Source organism: Ambystoma mexicanum, chromosome 1q (genome assembly GCF_040938575.1).
Source record: "Ambystoma mexicanum isolate Mex_15411 chromosome 1q, UKY_AmexF1_1, whole genome shotgun sequence".
NCBI lineage: Eukaryota > Metazoa > Chordata > Amphibia > Caudata > Ambystomatidae > Ambystoma > Ambystoma mexicanum.
The window spans coordinates 715,865,627-715,886,248 of NC_090922.1; positions in this window are offsets into that span (position 1 = coordinate 715,865,627).

Below are 20,622 nucleotides of genomic sequence, written 5' to 3' on the forward strand. Positions count from 1 at the left end.
ACGCATTTGGTAAGTTTCCAGTACGTCTTGTACGGTTTCATTACAGTGCAAAGGATGAATTGTATAATGGTCTAAAGTATTTGATATTGTAGCAGGATCTAGTAGCTCAAATTGACCAGTTTCTTGTGTTTCTTGAATTATTTGAGTTGTATCTTTCAAGTTTTCTTCAATATTAATGTCTTTGTAATATTCATTATTCTCTTTAAGATATTGGAAGGCTTGTCTAACTTTATATAAATCTACCAGCTGTTGCCATATGTTTTTGTCTTTTGTAGGTACTCCATTTACTAATATAATTAAAGATTGCTGCATTGGAGGTTGCACTCCTAGAGTATGCACATTTTCTTTTAGATGTAATGGTAAATAAACTACTTTTCCACGAATGCCTTTTACCAATTCAGAGGGAGGTAATTTTGCTGTTTTTGGTTGAAGGCATATTATTGCTTGAAATGGGTGTACTGTTTGAATTATGATGCTCTCATATAAATTAAGTTGTTGTAGAGGTTTTGGTACTGGGTATAATTCTAAATTATTTGTGATAGAACGTGAAGGAGTTTGGTTGTTGTCAAGTTTTGTAGTGCAATAACTGCAAAGTATTAAGGGCTCAGTTATTTCATATTTGTTTTCTGCTACAAGGTAGAGAGCTAATTCAAACCATTTAGAATCTTCATTGTCTTCTATTTTGTATGATAGGTCCACAGTTTTTGTGTTACTTTTATAAAAAATTCTACGGCAACATACACATACATGGTTTGGTACTTCAGCTGATGTACTTTTAAATTTTAGTATTTCTTTTTTGCATGTGTTTAGCAAAAGGTTGCCATGTGTAGAATTGTTGCTTAATTGGTTTAAAGCTATTTCATTCTGTAAATGGCTTTCACTTCCAAAATATTTTTTCTGGATATAGTGAATTTCTTCAAGTAGGTGTTTTGCTGTACCATGTAGAGGGATGTTATTTAACTTTGCTAGTGATAAAGCAGGACTTTTAGCATAGTACAGTTTATAGACTAGATTTCTTATAGTCGAATGATTTGTTGATATCCTTTTGATATCATAGAAAGTGGTTTTACATGTAGGTCCTGTAATACAGGCCAATGAATGTCCTTGTAGTCCTGTGTACTTGCGCACTGGACAGGTATCTATATTTTGCAGTAATTTAATTTTGATTTTGTCTTTGCTTTTTACATATTTATTGAGGAATTGGCGTAAAGATTTGAAACATTGTTTGGGAATGTTACACATTGACGTGCATGGCCATTTGTACACTAGACATTCTGATTCAGTAGAATGGAGGGGTAATTCTAAGTTTTCAGGGCATATTTTTGTAAGAAGTACTTCTTGTTCCATTATGGTATTATTGACTTTTTCATAACCTCGACCACTGCTATGTATGGCAATTGTATTTGTTTGCTTTTGTTTGTACGCTTCTTCATTAAAATATGGTTCTGTGCTTGTAGTGTGATTCCATTCACCTCCGCTGATACTTAAGAAGTTCTTTCTGTTGATATTTCGTTTATTGAGAAGACTTTTTTGTAATTTAGTTATTAGTTTTGTTAGTGGTTTCATTTTGTTTAACAGTAAAATAAATACATTTCTTTTGAGAAGAATTGCACTGTCCATCAATGCTTCTAAGATTAATTTCCTACGATAGGTTTTAAGCTTTGAACCTGATTTCTCTCCTGTTTTTATAAGATTTTGAAGGACTTTGTGACGGTATATTTTAGCTAAAATACTTTTCTTGGTATGCTTACTTTGCACTATAGTAAAATTTGACGAAGTAGTTTTATCTGTACTGATAGCTGATTTTCTGTTAATTGTTTTTTGGTTTGTTTTACATTTTGATAGAGGAAGCAAAGTTGTTGTACTTGAAACTTCTTGTGTTTCACTAAATGATTGTATTAGCTGTTTTGTTTCAATATTTTTACAAATTCTGCTAGAGATGGATGCTTATGTTGGACACCTTTATTTTCATTTGCTCTACTTTTGCGTTGCTTTCTACGGACTTGACTTTTGGTAGGCATTTTTTAGGGTCTGTTGAAAAAAATAAAGAAGATATGGGTTGGGGTGTTCTGGAATGTATGTGTGCTGTGTGCATGATTGTTTGAGTAAGATGATAAAGATGTATGTAATGGTGTGTGATTGTGCATTGGGAACTAAAACTAGTGGGATAGGTATTCTTGAATTTATGTGTTACTAAACTGGGGTTCAGATGACAAAAAAAAAGTAAGCTAGTGGTGTGGAAAAGTACAAATAATAAATCTAATGTATACAATTTTAAAACAGTTGTTTGTTCTATAATATGAAAATTGTAGTGGTTCAGTTGGGTAATTTGTGTGTCCAAAAATAGAAATTTGTAGGCCATTCTGGCTGTAAATCGCTGTTTAAGACATGGACATTTTTGGACAAAATGGTACAAAATCTCTATTTTTAGAAACCGAAATAGCTCGTATTAACGTTATAGTATATTTGATTAATAATACAAATATTATGGTGATATTTTACTTACTTTTTTTAAATTAACAGGTAACTTCTTAGTTTTTCTTTCTTCTTCGAATTCGGCTGCTTCTTTTCAGGAAACTGGTCTTCACTGCAATTGTAAAAGCTTCAAATTACTAACTTTGTTTGTATATAGCACTGTTTTTAATTTAGATATTGATTTTTTTAATTGAACTACTCAGTGCCTTCTTTAAAACCATTAAACTAATTTATTTACATAAGATACATTGCATCAGTTCAGTACATATGATATGTTCTTAATGAACAAATTGTATTGAATGACTAACTTTAGCAAAAAAAAATATCTTTAGTATGTCTTGTGAAATTTATAATATATTAGTGAATACCACAATTTCTGTAAGTAAACTGTTCTAGGTAATAGCGCCTCAATGTCATGTCTAATTTAAAGTAATTAAATAAATAAATAAATAAAAACAAAAAATATGAAATTGTATAAGTATTTTTATAAAGGTTTAAACATAGATTGTGTTTGCATGCAATTTTGTTTGAATATATGTAGTCTATATATTTCATTTAAACAATATTAGTTTAACATGATTTGAGTGTGTGTGTATAATGAAACTAAATTATATAAAGGTTTATAAGTGATAGTTGATTTTAGGAAATTGAAAAAAGTATAGTAAATTCATTTTACAGATTTTACAAGGTAAAAGTCTGTTTGAAAATGTGTTCATCTACTATACAGAAAATATGCATACCTGAAGATTGTGTTCATGCATATGGATATGCATGGAGCTGCAAGTAGAAATCTTGAAGACTTGTACGGTATTTCTGATAGATGCTGCTTGCCAATGATATGGCACTTGTACTCAGAGAGATTCAGAGTACATTTGCAGTGCTGATCTATGATGATGCAGTTAGATGTAGAGGTCTTGAATGTGATTGGTGCATGGTCATGTGATTTTTGAGGTACATCCAATGAGGGAATGGCAGAGAGAGTGTAGTGGAAATGGTAGAAGGGCTGTTCATGTTATGATATGTCCGCGGACATGGCGGTAGTTCGCGGACATCGGGAGTTACATCCGGGGATTTTTGGGTTCAGAAGTCATGGTAATGAGAATAAGCACTGAAAGGGATTGGTCAGGAAAGTTTGGTGGGTATGTTGCGCCAGGAGAGATTTTCTCAGATACTCTTTTTACTGAGAGAACAAAAGATAGCTATGGCTGTGTGTTTCAGAAAACAGATTGTTTGGATTTTAGGAGATTCGTGGATACATTGGTTGAAGGTGCATGCAGAAAGCTGTGGAGTAGCTATAGATCTTGGATTCCCACATGTGGAAGTACACTGGCATGTAGTACGTGGAATGAAGTGGTTGGAGTTGCTACCTCTCTGTGCTACTTTGGAGACAGAGCAACATCCAGACATAATTGTAATTCATTGTGGAGGGAACAGTTTAGGACATGTGACTGGATTTTTTTTGCAATTTGCTATGAAAGAAGGACTTAGGAAGGTTATGGACATGTTTCCTAAATCTCAAGTGATATTTTCACGGATTGCGCAGAGACAAATGTGGCTTCGTTCTTCTTCATTTGGTCCACAAATGGAAAAAGCAAGGCACAATGTTAATAAGGCTGTTTGTGCCTTTCTAAGAGATTTTGGCATGTCTTCTTTTCACAATGAAAATATTATGTTTTGTAGTACATACATTTTTCGCAGAGATGGAGTCCATCTTACTTATGCTGGCAATCAGATTTTTCTGAGAAATGTACAAAATGCATTGCAACCTTTTTTGGAATTATAACAACGATTTTGAAGTAGATGTTAAGCATTTACAATTTTTGACTTACAAACACCACCCAACGGCTCTTTTCAGAGCCACCACTTCTTTCCAGAGAAAATTACAATGTTTGTGATGGAGTAGCAACCCAATTTTTTTAATGTTCGCGAACTGTCCGCGGACTTCTAAAAAATACAAAGAGCCCTGCTTCATTTATTTTCACTTCGATTTTTTAACTGGGAAAGGCGGCTCTGAAAAGAGCCTTATTTTTTTTTATTTTTATAATTTTGTATTTTTTTTGGTTTTTCAGACACGACACACTAGGAGAGGAGGGTAAAGGAGGGTAAAGGGGGGGCCACCAACCACAGGGATAAGAAAGGGCGAGCTGAGAGAGGAAGATGTAGAGTGGGTTTTATTTGGGTAGTGAGCAGGTCTTCTCGTGCTATGAGACGATAGTCTCAAAAGCACTCCGAAGTCGCTCCCCCCTGCAGAGTACTGTGTCACAGTACATACATACAACTGTGACCCTCGAAAGGTAAGGGTTATCAGCATTCTGTATGCCCTGTGAGGCAGCTTGAGGAAGACGCTGTCCCACAGAGGTGGTCCTTGTGGTGACAGGATCAGAAACAGAGGATGAAGTAGAGAAAATCAACCTGCTACGTTCTTCGCAAGGTACAACCCTGCGAATAGCCCCAGAGTGAAATGACCTCAGGTGTTGCTTCATAGTAGTGGTCCCAAAGCTGTACTTACCGTGCTTCCCGCGACTGACTATCATTTTGCACTCATTGCAGGTAACACGGTTCGCACGAGCCTTAGGAACATTACCATGAATGGTAAATAACTGCCACACCCAAGACTCACGCCTAGTGCGGGTAGTAGGGTTTTCCTCTACCTCATTCTCATCATCCTCTTCTTCCTCCTCCACATCCTCACTCCTGTTCCCCTCTTCAGGCCCTTGGGGAGGTGGTGCTGAAGCAGGTGCAGCGCCAAGTGGCAGTTCAGCAGCCAAGGATGCCATCTCGATGATGGTGTAGTCTGCAGGTGGCAGCAAAAATCACTGTGTTCTGAAGAATAGCCAGAAACACAATGGGAATAAGCTCTTGGGCGTGGTCTTTTATAGGGGTGCTTGTGCGCGGTTCGCGGACATGCGCACTGTCCCGCGGACAGATCGAACACAAAAAAAGGATCGGAAAGTTTCATAGAAACTCAAGATTGCTATGTGGTACTTGTGCCATAGTGAGATTTTATTGAAAAATATTATGGATTAACTGAAAATGTACTTTTAAATTGTTCGGGGACACGAACAGTGTCTGCATTTCAGGACACATGAAGAGCGTGGGCGCGGTCATATGATCCGTTCGCGAACTAGTCCGCAAAGGAAGCGCCTGTCCGCAGGACACCAAGTTCACAGAGATTGGTTAGCGCATGCGCATTGATTTCCTACGGACACTGTTCGGGGTCTGAAGTAATTAAAAGTGCGTCACACGTGAAACAAACATTTCAGGACACTGCGTGTGTTCTTAGAAAAGTTTAAACTTGGTAGCGAACAGTAAGGACAGATATAGTGTTCTTCAGGACACGTTTAATTTCGTTTATGTACGAACATTTCAGGACACCAATTGTGTTCTTAGAACAGTTTCAATTGGGTAGCGAACACTACGAACAGGTATAGTGTTCTTCAGGACACCTCCATTTTCGTTTACGTACGAACATTTTCAGGACACCAATAGCGTTCTTAGAACAGTTTGAATTTGCTAGCGAACAGTACCGGACTGGTATAGTGTTCTTTAGGACACTTTAATTTTTGTTTGTTTACAAACAATTCAGGACACCGCGTGTGTTCTTTGTACAGTTTCATGTTGCTAGCGAACACTACGAACAGTTGTACTGTTGTTCAGGACACATCATTTTCATTTATTTACGAACATTTCAGGACACCAATTGTGTTCTTAGGACAGTTTTAAGTTGATAGCGAACATTACAGACAGATATAGTGTTCTTTAGAACACTTTAATTTTTGTTTCTTTACGAACATTACAGGACACCACGTGTGTTCTTAGAACAGTTTCAACTTGCTAGCGAACAGTACGAACAGGTGTGGTGTTCTTCAGGACACCTCCATTTTCGTTTATGTACGAACATTTCAGAACACTCGCACTGTCCGCGGACACTTTTATTGTTTTAAAAAAAAAACGGAAACTATTCACAATACAATATAAAAATTAAACTTTATTTAACATATATTAATAATTTATGACAGAGAAGGTGAGGCAGAAACAGAAACAAAAACAGGAGAATTTGGGGTTTCAACATGATTGGTATTAGGTGAAGAAGGGATGGAAGTCTCATCAAAACGTTTTGGATTATGGAGAGGGTTTGGGGATAATTGACTGGGATATGGTGAGGAGGGACAAGTACATGTGGGGCAATGGTACGAGGTTTTTGGTTTGAAATGATTTTCTACAAATGTTTTTAAAGTATTAAAATTAGCCAACAATACATCCATTTTTTCTTCTATATTGTGAAGACTGTTATCCATAACAAGGTTTTCAAAAGTTTTTTCTATTTTGGTATGCTCTGTACAAAAAAATAATATATATGTTAAATGTATATTAAAAAAAATAATAAATAAATGCTTTATATTATAAAGTTTTTACCATTAGTTTCACTATCTTGTGACATTTCTTCATGTGGGAAATTGTCCTCTAGCCATTCCAGAGTACTAGACATTTCTGTGAGAAAAAAAAAAGATAATATATTTTTTAATCTAATACAGAAAGTTTATAAATATATGAGTAAAATGAAGTACACTTACTATTTCTGGTAAGATAAGTCCTATGTATTCAGTGGGTCTGGTCTTGTTCTCAGTTCTGTTGTGTCTGTGAGGTAATTATGTTGGAAGCCAATTTATCTTCTTGTGGTATATTCCATTTCAGAACATATTGTATTTAAATGAATGGTTAGTGTGTTACATATATGGGTTACATTTCTTATGTATTACTATATATAATGTGTTTGTGTGCTGCTTTTTGAATTTGTTAAATGTTCCTATATTATGATATAACAATCAAACATACCCCACCACCCCCTCCACACAATTTTTAGGTAGTGGTACTGTTCTCCGAACATGTCCGCGAACATTAAATAAGTTTGCGGACATCAAGTTCATAAGAAGAGATCTAGTCGGTTCCATATGACATGTATATAAAGTCAAAGTAATTATTGTTAAGTTGTGCTACTAAACAACTATGAAATTCAGTGAAAAAACATTGTTAAAGGGACATTATGGTTAAGTTGCGCTACTAAAAACCTATGAAATTCAGTGAAAAAAACTTTGTTAAAGGGACGTTATGGTTAAGTTGCGCTACTAAAAACCTATGAAATTCAGTGAAAAAACTTTGTTAAAGGGACGTTATGGTTCCAAGTAAAACCGAAAAACCCTTGAAATTCGCCAGTTATGGTAAGCTAAGCAACCATAACTCGCGCCACCACCGTGCACTGCTAAGACTAACACCCAGGACATCAAAGATGACATCACAAATGTCATTGATGACATCACTGATGACATCACATGTGTATGTACTTCTCATGAAATATGTGTAGAAGGGATTCTTATTATGTTGCGAAAAAAGTGTCAAGAATCATTGCAAGAAATATACCCTAATAAGTGCATTGAACGATGCATTGATATAAACAGCATCCTATTATGGGGTTCTATCTAGTATACTAAGCTACTCATACAGAAACATAACATTGTGTGCAGCGTACAAGATGAAGGTATGATATTCGTAATGTTAATATGTTGAATAATGAAATGATAATTGTTTTCTTAATAGATTTTTGTGTACTGTGAAATATGTGCTAAGTAGCTAATAAAACCCATGTATTACATAATTGCATTACTATAGACAAAACACAAAGACACAAGAACACATACCAATATGGGTATATACAGGGAAAGTGAATTTAGCAAAAAAGCACAAGTAGTAGCAGAAACAATTCATAACTTAACTGATTAGATTCATGCAAATAAATGATTGCTCTGTTTCAAAGCTGCTATTTACCCTATGTATATGTATCACTTGATGTGATTGGACCCTAAGGAAAGTAGTGTGAGTACAATGTATACAAATATGACCATATACAGGGAAAGTACAGCCATAAAAAAAAAACAGAACTATCAGAAAGTGCTCATAAGTCTAGTGATTATCTTTATGCACAAAAAGGATTGCTGTCTTTCAAGCTTGTGTTTTCCCATATGTATATGTTTCATATGATGTGACTGTACTCTAAGGGAATTACTGTAAGAACCTACTAGAAGGATATGTCTACAAATAAAATAAAATTCTTAGTTTCTGACTGTTACTGAAGAAAACCATGTGGTCTAGATATGTCAGAAAAAGAAATTATAGTGAGCCAGACATGTGATGTCATCAGTGATGTCATCAATGACATTTGTGATGTCATCTTTGATGTCCTGGGTGTTAGTCTTAGCAGTGCACGGTGGTGGCGCGAGTTATGGTTGCTAAGCTTACCATAACTGGCGAATTTCAAGGGTTTTTCGGTTTTACTTGGAACCATAACATCCCTTTAACAAAGTTTTTTCACTGAATTTCATAGGTTTTTAGTAGCGCAACTAAACCATAACTTCCCTTTAACAAAGTTTTTTTCACTGAATATATATATATATATATATGATATTCTTACCTAGGGATCCATAATAAACATCAATAAAGCTCTTGTTTCATTGTTCTAAGCTCTGGTGTGGCAGGGTGGGCATAACTATAGACTACATTATATTCCTTGTCATGTGCTTTCTATGTCAGAGTTACAAGCAAGGCTCTAATCCGATTTTGCTCCTGACTTGGATCCAAATGATTTTTCAGGGAGTAAAAAAGTAATTAGCTGTGCCAATAGGGATACTTTCTGATTATTAAAAGATGTCCTTCCCCTTAAAATTCTTGTTGAGTTCAGGCATTAATATTATAAGAGTTCCTTCCTATGCCACTGCTCTACTGGTCACTAATTCGACAAAATATTGGTGGAGCTTTGTGGCTTGAAGCAACAAAATGTTCATTGTTTCTCCTTTTTTTTGGGCACATTTTCATATTTATTTAGGGAGTAAATATCGATGGTGTATATGTCTCTTAGCTGTAAGGCTGGTGTTATCAATACCCAAAGGACAATGTAATGTGCATAGTAAGCAGAGGCACAGGAATATTTGATCATCATATTCTGAGGTGCAGTTATTCTGATGCAATTATCATCCTTGCACAAATTATTAGAAGCCTGTTCTCCTGGCCCTTGAATTACTTCATTATAGTGAAACTTGAACTCCTGTCTGTATTTCTTGACAGCCACATCAGTTTATGACGAGAGATATTTTGTTTTGTAGTACAGATGAGTGATTTTACAGTGGCATAAAATGTTTGCAAGGTACTGTGGCATATGTGGAAGTCTTGGACTGGTTGATGAGTTTTCTGTTTAATCACATATGGCATATTCTATTTTAGCCTTTGTGTTTGTAAAAAGTGTTGTAAAATTGTCAAGAATTGAAGTGGCTGAGAAGAGGAAATAACTTTGCAAACTCTCTTCTGCGACGGTAGTTCACTAAATATGCACGCTCACAAAGTAGCTCATTAGTTAGTTGCGCACATGGAAAATAATGTGCGCACAACAGCAAACCAGTTCCGTACATATAGTAAAATAATTAGAGGGAACATTGGAGGCATGTTGTGCGCATATCTGAAATCCCCACCTAGTAAAGCACAGTGAAGTGCACTGCCAAGTGCAGTCATCATCTGCTCATGAAGAAAGAGACAGTAGTAAATGTGCAGTGTTTCTGGTATCACTGCAATTATATAGGGATGGAACAAATGATGAGTGCAATCTGTTTAATAATATAAATCATTGGTGTCTGCAAATGTATGGTTGTGTGTGCTTGAGTGACTGAAGACCGATGGTGCATTTGGAGCATAGAATATTTCAACAGGGATGGAATGGACTACAACATTTGCTCTCACAGTGTGACTGGGGTACAGTTGAAGGCTTGGAATCATGTGATTTACTAAGTGAGAGGGAATTATTTAAGAGTAACCCCTCCAACTTCACAGTGGTACTGTATCGCACACTCAAACTTACATTGTACTGGATATTGTATCTTTTGACCCTTCTCACTTACACTTGCAAAACTGCATGGTAAACACACCTTGATCCTTATTTGGTTTAGTGGAGATTTACCAAACATTTGTAAACAATTGTTGTGAAAAGGTGCACAATTTGAGAGCAGCGTTGAAAGTAAAGGGAGAATTAGCATGGGATGGTGCGTTCTTGCGGTTATTAACAAATTCACTTGATCAGGCGCTTACAGCAATTTGACACTAGGAGGAAGACAATCCTAACTATGGATGTGATGAGATAAGATTGGAAGGGGTATTATCACAATGGGCAGAAGGAAGTGAAATTGTGATTGAGAAAGCATAGAAGGTACTGAAAGGGGTGGAGAAGAAATATTTGGTTATTGAAAAGGAAGCACTTGGATGTATGTGGGGTGTAAAAAAGGTTTAACACATTCATATAGGCGTGAAATGTGTGGGGAGGACAGATCATTAACAACTGAAGGCTGTGTTTTAAGGTAAAGGCATGGATCAAGTATGCAGGTGACTTGCCAAGTGGGTGACGTGGCTACAGTACAATGACGTTGAAGTAGAGGTGATGGCAAGCAGAGAAAAAGTTTTTGCTGATCACTTATCTTGTGTACAAGTAGAACGAGGAAGTGGTGAAGAGGAAGAAGTCTGGTCTGAATAATTGTATGTTACACACAATGGAGAAATAGGGCGTAATACATGGATAGCTGAATACACAAATGATGGGAGAGTTAAGAGAGTGAGAGGCTATGTTGAGAAGGTATGGCTAAAGAAGACAAAGTTGGAAGAAACAAAAGAAATTTGTGCAAGGTCCAGGATGAATTGAGTGTATAAATAGAATGTTGTATACATCAGTTTGAGTTGCAGTAACTAGCGGGTTGAGAGAGAACTGAACAAAATTACCCATGAGGGGCATGTGGTAATGACAAGAACTAACACAATACATAAAAGGGGATCATTGATGGCCTGGTCAGAGTAAAAGGTTGATCATCAGGCTCTGAAATGATTACTCCTTTGTGACCTTAACCTAGGATTAAATGATCTGGAACACACCAATGCCTTGTCCTTAGCCAACAACCTTATCGTACTAAGTCTCACACAACATATTGCAACACCCACACATGCCAAAGGCTGTACCTTGTACTGATTAGTAGACCTCAATTGCCAGGCCTCAATTGTTTCCAACCTTCCCTGTGACTGACCACGACGTCATGAACCTTGCCATTCCTACCATCAATTTTCCTGCTCTCATTACCCCTGCACTCATACCCTAGCATGCAGGCCGCATGATCTAACCAAAACCTGGATTCTACCACTGCTTGAAGCGCTGCAGCTAGCACAGATCCCACATAACAATCCAGCCTTCTTGGTTGACGAATTCAATAAATCCATCACTTACGCAGTTGACATGATCATCCCCCTTGTCCCCCTTGGATGCCAATACATCTCACTTCCATACCATTGCAAAAGAATTCAAATAGGACATATTACAGGGTAAAGCCACAATGTGCAACACTAGAATCTCCAACGCTAAGTCCAATACACGTGAGCTCTTCACCATCCTGTGAGAGCTGCAATCCCCCACCTCAGCCTCAACCAACCTCACTAAGCATGAGGCTTGGTGGACCAGCATCCAAAATGCTCTCCTGGACAAAATCACCTCAATGCAAAAGAAAATCCAACTTAGACAAATGCCATCACCTTCAATGCCCAACATACCATCAACATCCCTCAGCCACTCTGCAAGACCGACCACCTTTTCACTTCAACGCGGTATCTAAAGCAGATGTCACCATTAAAGGCCTGAAACTGCCCCTGTGTACAGGATATGCGTGTACTGCCTCACTCAGCAAGGACTGATCAGATGCTCTTATACCCTTCATCACAGCTATTATCTAATGCCTTATTTACTGCCTCCTCAGTACCTACAAGCCTTAAGGAAGCCTGGGTACTTCCGCTTCTCAATGAACCTACTCTGGACCCCACAATTCCTGCTAACTACTGACCCACCACCACAGTCCCATTCCTCCTAAAGATTCTGGATCGAGCAGCCTATGTCCAGGTCGAGCAATAACATGAGTCCAATTGTAAACTCAGAATTCATCAATCAGGCTTCTGCCAGGGACATGGCACTGAATTTGCTCTACCTGACTTAAAGAAACAGCTTCATGAGCTCAAGGACACAGACAAACCCGCACCTTTAATACCCCTAGACCTTTCCAGAGCCTACAGCCTGGTTGACCACCAAATCCTCTGCCAGCACTCACTTCTGCGGCCAACTTCTCACCAGAAGCATCCAGTTGGGCCACTTCCTTCCTGGCCGATAGAACCATGAGAGTCTTTGCAAAAAATGCATGTTCCCCACGTTGCCTATCACTTGAGGCACACCCTAAGGGTGCTATGTCTCCCCCACTCTTTACAACATTTTCACCAAACCCATATTTTGACCTACTAGACATCCACATCCTACACCAACTATGCTGACAATACCCAAATCCTCCTTCCCCTTACCTCTCACTTAAATTCAAGAGAGCACAAACATCAAGATCAACTAGATCGCCTATGCTCACAGGCTCATCATACCTGGATTCAAACTAGCTAGAGCGGGCAGCAAAACTCTGGAACTCCCTACCTTTGGCCTTGAGATCCAAACTATTGTCCTGGGCCTTCTGCAAACACCTGAACATCATGCTTTTTACCCAGGGACATCCCTATGTGCTTTTGACTAGCTTCCAATGTCTGTCTAATCCCTATCTTGTAACTTACTTGTACCTAGCGCCTTGATGCCTCCAGGTTTAGAGCGCTCTACAAACGTCAAAGTAAAATAAATACAAATAAATAAATAAACAACTAAGGGAATACGTGGGGTGTGAAGGCTCAGGGAAGACACTGAGCACCAGAGAATAACCCATGCTAGTGAATGAGTTTAGAAAGGGAGTATGGGAAGACATTGCAGGCGGTATTATTGCACCAGAATAGGATGAGGAGAAGGGTGATTTATGATTATTCTTGTAGACCTATATTGACGATTAGTTGAAAGTACAGTTGTAAAAGAGACAACTGTTTGAGTAGGGAAAAAATATAGAGATGAGATATTTGGAACAGACTAAATACCAAACTTTGGGCTTCATTCTGAGTTGGCCGGTATGGTAAACAGAAGAAATACCAAACTTTGGGCTTAATTCTGAGTTGGCTGTGATGGTAAACAAGTGCTGGTATACCAGCACTTCAACAGACTGTCTGACTATGGGTTTACTGGTGGGGCACCTGGGTTACCTCCAGCTAAAAGGTGCAGGTAAGTCAAGTGCCCTACTGACAAAAAATCCTTAATGATGGCAAATCCCCTCATGGCGTCTCCATAAATGGGTATTTACACTGTCAGTCCACCACCCGTAATCCACTGGCAATGCCGCTGGACTTGGTGCCAGAAACAGTAACTACATTAGACTGTATCCTGGACTCTACCACAAGGATACCGGTAAATTCAGAATGATTCACATTGTGTTGATGGACAATGGACAGCAGTTTGTATGTGTTAAAATGTAGCAGTTTGTTTAAGAGTAAAGGTATAAGGCAAAAAGGACCTCACTGTACCACTGACAAACAAATGGGAGGATGGAACGGAAGAATAGATGCCATATGGAGACAGTGCAAATAGCAATATTGTGTGGTTCCAACAGGAAAGAGGCAGTGATTTAGAGGTTAAGGGGACTGTGTCTACCACCTAATGCAGTGCCAAGGGTGATTGATTTTGAGTTCATGACGGGAAGGAATAAAGTTATAGCTGTGCGTGCACCCCATGATTAGAACAATCTAGAAGAGTAGACATACATGTGTGGGAAGTAGAAGAGAGGATGCATCAACAAAATGAACAATCTAAAGAAAGATAGGACCAATTCAAGTATGTGAAGCAGTTGATAGAACATGAGGGAGACCTTGTTAGGGTAAATAAAGGTGTGGTTTGATGTCAGGTGACTGTAAAGCATAGTCCTCTAGTGTGCTGTTTCATTGGAATGAGGACAAATGTGTAATCTTAGTACAATTGTGAAGCTTTATAAAAGTGTATGTATCTTTGTGTAAGAAAGGGACATGTGTTATGTAATGAGCTCTGCTCATCTGGCTTCCATAAAAGAAGTATGGATTATCAATTTCCTTCTTGCCACTGTCCCCCTTTTGACCATCAATCATCCCCATCAAATTCCCAAATACAAATGAAAGACGCTTTGATGAAACTTCACTCCCTAAATCATCAGTGTACAGAAAGTGCAAATCGTCCCTATTCCCATCCCTTTCTTAAAATAATGTATATTATTCTCTCATAATTTCTTTTTTTAAACCCCCAAATAATAGTCAGAGGACCACACAACTGTCCGGACATGTCTGTTCTCGCGAAGAGCGCCCCAGTTCTACGGACATCTACGCTCTTGCCCTCGAGTCTTCCGCCCGATGGGTGTCTGCAGATGACCATCAGTGCCATGGATGTCCCTGGAAATCATGATGTGACTGCACCCATGTGCCATAACGGAATGACCGCAGATGGTGTCTATGGCCGCAAAAAGTTTAAAACTACATGTTCAACACATCTAGGGTGTTTCAATTCGAAAGTGTACTCTCTCAGAGCTTCTAGACCCTTTCTTAGTTGATCTGGCAACTTATTACAACTTTTCAAGTCCTATTTTCAACTCTCCCGTCTGCAGACAGTCAGTCGGTGCACGGACAGTCCTGTGAAGGGACCCACTGATTACTTATAGTCATTTTCAATCCGGCAGTCAAGGAGAGAGCACCTGCTTTGCAGATTTATTTTAGAGACTTTATTATCTGCTGTAATGGCATCTGTTATGGCCATTCCTCCTCCCCAGCCAACCCCACCACCACCACATCACCATCTGGAGGAGGGCCTAGAAAGAGGAACAGGCACAAGGAGGCAGAAGAGAATGAGGAGGAAGATGCAGGAGAGGTAGAGTACGTTATGTTATGTTATTTGGCATTTATATAGCACTTTATTTGTCATTGGTATGACCTCAAAGCGCTGTCAGGTTTAACGCCCTTGGGGACCATAGTCCAGGTCAGTAGAGAGAGAATGTGCCATACGGTGCTTGGGTGCACCAAATATGTGGGCAGCCGAAGCAATTGCCTAATGGTAGTTGCAGCCTAGCATTAGGTGTGGTGGTATTTGGAATCATTTGAATGTGTGCAGTCTGGAGGATGGACACCATGACTGGGTTCCGGCTACATTAGCCCTGTTTAGGACGCTTATGTGTGCAGCTAGGCCGGTTTTCGTGGGATGTAGCTGTGTTTTATCAGAATGATGCAGTGTTCATGGAGTAATGTTTGTATGTGAGCAGCTAGGCCGAAATTGATGGAGGGGTGTAGCTGCACTCTAATTGTGTGTTGGTGTAGGGTTACAGTCTAAGGACTTGATATATCCCTATAAATTAAATCTTCCAGATTTCATACACGTGGAAATTTACATGCACTCTCTGCAACCATGTTTTACAACAGCACATCCCTAATGAACAATGTCTATATGTATCCTTACATAATTGTGAATCCATTCCATTTCAGCAGCATCTACAAAATGCAAATCGTGGAATAGTATGCACTTTTTTTGCAATTCAGACAATACTTACATCATACAAATAAACTCACATGGCCAATAGCCAATATGCCATACTAATGCTTCTAAGGTGCAATGCAGATGGTACCAAAAATAACTGCAAACTCACTAGCTTTACACACGGCCAAGAATCTTTTGCAAGAAAACCTTTACCGCTCCAGGTCACTATACTGCATATGTCAAAACATGAGTGGTTGGTTTCAATGTAACAATACCTCTGTTACTCCAAAACATAGGTTACCAGCACATCTAACAAATACCTACTTAATATTCCTACAACCCAAATTTACTCACTGAACTTTAGCACTTTAAAAAGTTAGAATACGCAAACAGGTATCTAACTCCATTCATAATTCTACAATTGTACTTTTAAAAGTCAAGCTAGTTAGAATATGCCAACAGGTATCTAACTACTTCAAAAATACCATTCATTGCAATACATTTCAAATATGCCATCACAGTTCTTATTACTACACAAACTTCTTGTAAAGTCTAAAATTACAACACACTCCAAAAAAAGATACTATCACACTTGCACTCCTCACATAATTATAATAGTTTCTTTTTAATCATCTACAGATTTTATTTTCCCAATATATTATTTCATGTCAATACAACAACAGTGTAGCACACACTAATGTTGTATTAAACATAGTACATAGAATGTACTGTTTATGAGGGTCAACAAAAATAAATGTATCTGTAAAATGATATGCAATTAACAATTGTACACTATCCTACTTAAAAAATTATAGAGTTTTTTTTCTCAAAAAAAACCCCAGAGATTCCAGCTTTATTACTGTATGCAACTTAGTAACCATACCAAGTATGAACAAAGACATATTCCATAAGCACTATCCTCAATTATACTGCAATCATAAATGCCATATACACATAAATGATATCATTCCACCATATTACAAATACTGTATACTCCCCCTACAGTACCTATAATTACTATACACATATTACTATAGTGTGTGAGGTGAGTGCCCAGATTCTTGGGGGCATGGCCGTATAACAAGAACGTACAATACACCTTCAAATAACAAAACTCATTCTGAACCCTCTGTTATTGAAATGATGTCAGCTGACACCAAATCTGACTGCAGACCCTTTTCTCACCTATAAAAACAGATCCATATCATCTTTATTCCACTCCTCCACCCTTTCCATGCCCTCTTTCGGCCATAAAAAAAAAATAACAAATGTGTTTTCCAAATTGTTTGTTCACAGCGCTCTCCGTGGACTGGGCTACAACTACATGCCCTTTGTACACCTCTAAAAATCAGCCCCATATCATCTTTATTATAGCACCCACCCTTTCCAGCCCCTCTTTCGACCAGCAAATTACCCCAAATGTGTTTTCCAGACTTTTTCCCCAGCGCGCTATCCACAGGCACTGGCAGCTGTCGGCAGTTGCCACATGGACTGTTTAAAAAATATGACGCACCTCATGCTTTTGAGCATCCGATCTTATAGCACCTTTTGAATTTCAATATTTTGACTGTCAGTGAACAAAACCACATGCCCTAGATATGTCAGTGAACAAAAACAAGTGGCCCAGATATCTGATGTCATCAGTGATGTCATCAATGAAATTTGTGATGTTATCTTTGATGTCCAGTCTTAGCAGTGAATGGTGGTGCTGTGAGTTATGATTACTTAGTTTACCACAACTGGCAGATTTCTGTGGTGTTTCGGTTTTACTTGTAACCATAACATCCCTTTAATAAAGTGTTTTCTTTGAATATAATAGTTTTTTATTAGTGCAACTTAACCATAACGTCTCTTTAACAAAGTTTTTTCAGTGAATTTCATGGGTTTTTAACAGTGCATGCAAATTTCCTACAACTTACTAATAACATACTTACCCCCAATATAGCAACATATTTGTCCAATTTACAAAATGTAACCTAAAACTCTGCCATTTCCCACCTTCTAGCATAATTTTTAACACTTCTATACACTTTATGCAACTTTTTCCACTGTTTTTGTATCCGTCGACATTCGCAAACATCTGACGTCATCATGGAGCTAAAAAACAGTGTCACATGACCATGCACTCGCGCGCGGCATGATGACATGTTTGCAAACACGTCCGCACTTCGCGATCAAGTCCATGCTTCGTAGACAGTTCAGAACTGCACTTTCTACTGATCTAGGAATGTTCAAGCTCAAAATGTTCCCCTTGCACAGCTCCTACGCCTATACGTACACATTATCCATTAACAATCTAGTGTACACATTATCCATTACAGCACATACTTGGAGGAATATTAGCAAAACTGCTATTTATCTTAAAAATGACATCAGATATTGACATCCCTCCTCCCTAAGAGCCACCACCACCACCAGCTTGAGGACCAACACAACAAAAAAAGCACAGAACTTCCAAAGACAATGAAGATGACCAAGAAGATGAGGTAGATGAAGTGCCTACCTCTAGCACCCATAGAGAATCATGGGTGTGGCAGTTCTTTGCCACTGCTGGGAATGTATCAAAGGCTAAAGCTACCAAAGTGAAATGCACTGAGCCAATGTTGTACTCAGTCACGGACTACCTGGAGAGTACTCCTACGGGCCACCTACATGCACTGCCACACCCAATCCAACCACCGCAATGCTCTCAGAAAGGCTGTTCCTTTCTTAGCAAGTAGTAGTCTGTTTTACTCCACCTCATCTTCCTCAACCAGTACTGTAACCACACAGCCTACTTCTGTGGGACACAAAATCCCACCAGCTAACTTGCAAGAAGCTGCTGATTCATATCTTTCGTATATTGCAACTAGCACTCTGCATGGGGGTGCAATTTTCAATTGCTTTTGAAGCTGTAATCAAGGAGCATGAGAAACACTGCTCCCTACCTTAAATATAGCACACGCACAACATCTTCCCCTGTCCACATGCCCCTCCATATTAGTGCATGATGCCTCTTCCCTCATTTCCGTCCCCAACTTATGTTCTAACCTCTCCAGCAAAACAAAAAAACAACAAAAAACAACAACAAAAAACAACAAAAAAAACAACAAAAAAGGTTCCTTTAGGAACCAGCTTTCACAGTTAAAAAATAGAACAGTAAAGTGCATAGACTCAATAAGATTGCGCAACATTTCCATTAGCATTTTGTGTTATGCTAATGGAAATAATGTGATGTTTTTCCCCTGTTACAGGCACTGGAAGGGGGATAACAGCTCGCCATCCCAAGTTATCAGCCCAAGCGAAGTGAGAGCGGATACCGAAGGCTCCACGCCTTTATACCCCATTCCAGCCCGTGCAATGAGGGATGAAAGTGATTAGCACCCCAGGTTGCCAGGCGTCCCACTGTAGGAAGGAAAATCCTTTTCCAACATGGCCACCATGGAAAGGGAAGCGGGGCTCCGTACAGAGCCACGCAGTCACGCTGCCTACACCAGGTGTTGGCAATCATGTCTGCACGACCCTCAGTCCGCAGGCACATATACATGCCGAAAGCACCTGCAGAAAGGCAGGCCGTGGTCCTGGACTTTTACAGGGTGGCACACTTCCCCAAAGTGCTTGGTGCCATAGATTGCACCCATGTGGCCCTACGTCCACCTAGGGCCACTGAGCACATCTAACGAAACCTCAAGCACTGGCATTCCATCAACGTACAGGTTGTATGCGATGCCAAGGGAATCATCATCTCTGTCTATGCAAACTATCCTGGGTCTACCCATGACAGTTTCATATGCAGAATGTCCGCCCTGAGCCGGGCCCTGGAAGCTGGGAAGCATGGCGACACATGGCTCCTAGGTGAGTACAAATGCCTTTGCAAATGCATGCATATCACTCACAAACAAATACACAAACCCAACTACTCACAACCATTATGACCTCCCCAGGGGACAGTGCCTACCCTCTGAGCAACCACATGATGATGCCAATACGGAACCCCACCACACCACTCCAGGTAACATACAACGCTGCCCATATTGCAACCACGGGCATAGTGGAGCGCACATTCGGAGTGCTCAAGTCACGCTTCCGCTCCCTAGACCGCTCTGGCGGGCAGCTACTATATGCAGCCCCAGTAGTGTGCAGGATCATTGTGGCAGCATGTGTCCTGCATAATGTTGCAACACGGCAGGGCGTACTGGTGGACATGGTGGTACCCCCACATCCGCAACCACAGGCACATGCGCTGCCCATGGGAGGGAAAAGGGCATGCGGCGAGGCAGCCTGGACCCAGCTTGTGGCCACATTTGTCACCTAAACTTCCACCCCTGCGGATTGCACACAGGCCTGGCAAAGACCAGATGACAATCGATGATGACAAAGAGACAGTTAACTGTCACAACCCTACCACCCTGAAAATGTTGCCACGGAAGTACTACATTGTGTGCATCCCTAGCTACTTAAACATAACCAATCCTGTGTGACAAAAAAGGTGTACATCACACCACCCCCTGCAAAACAGGCCATGACAATCACTGGTATGTCACACAAACCCTCCCAACCCACATCACCCTTGTCTGCCACACCATGACATGACATGCAACAGCAAAAGAGCAAACCTAAAGCCCAACACATGACCAATTAGATATGAAGTGACATGTGACAAATGGAAACAGGCCTGAGACAATCGCACCTGACATGGAATCCGA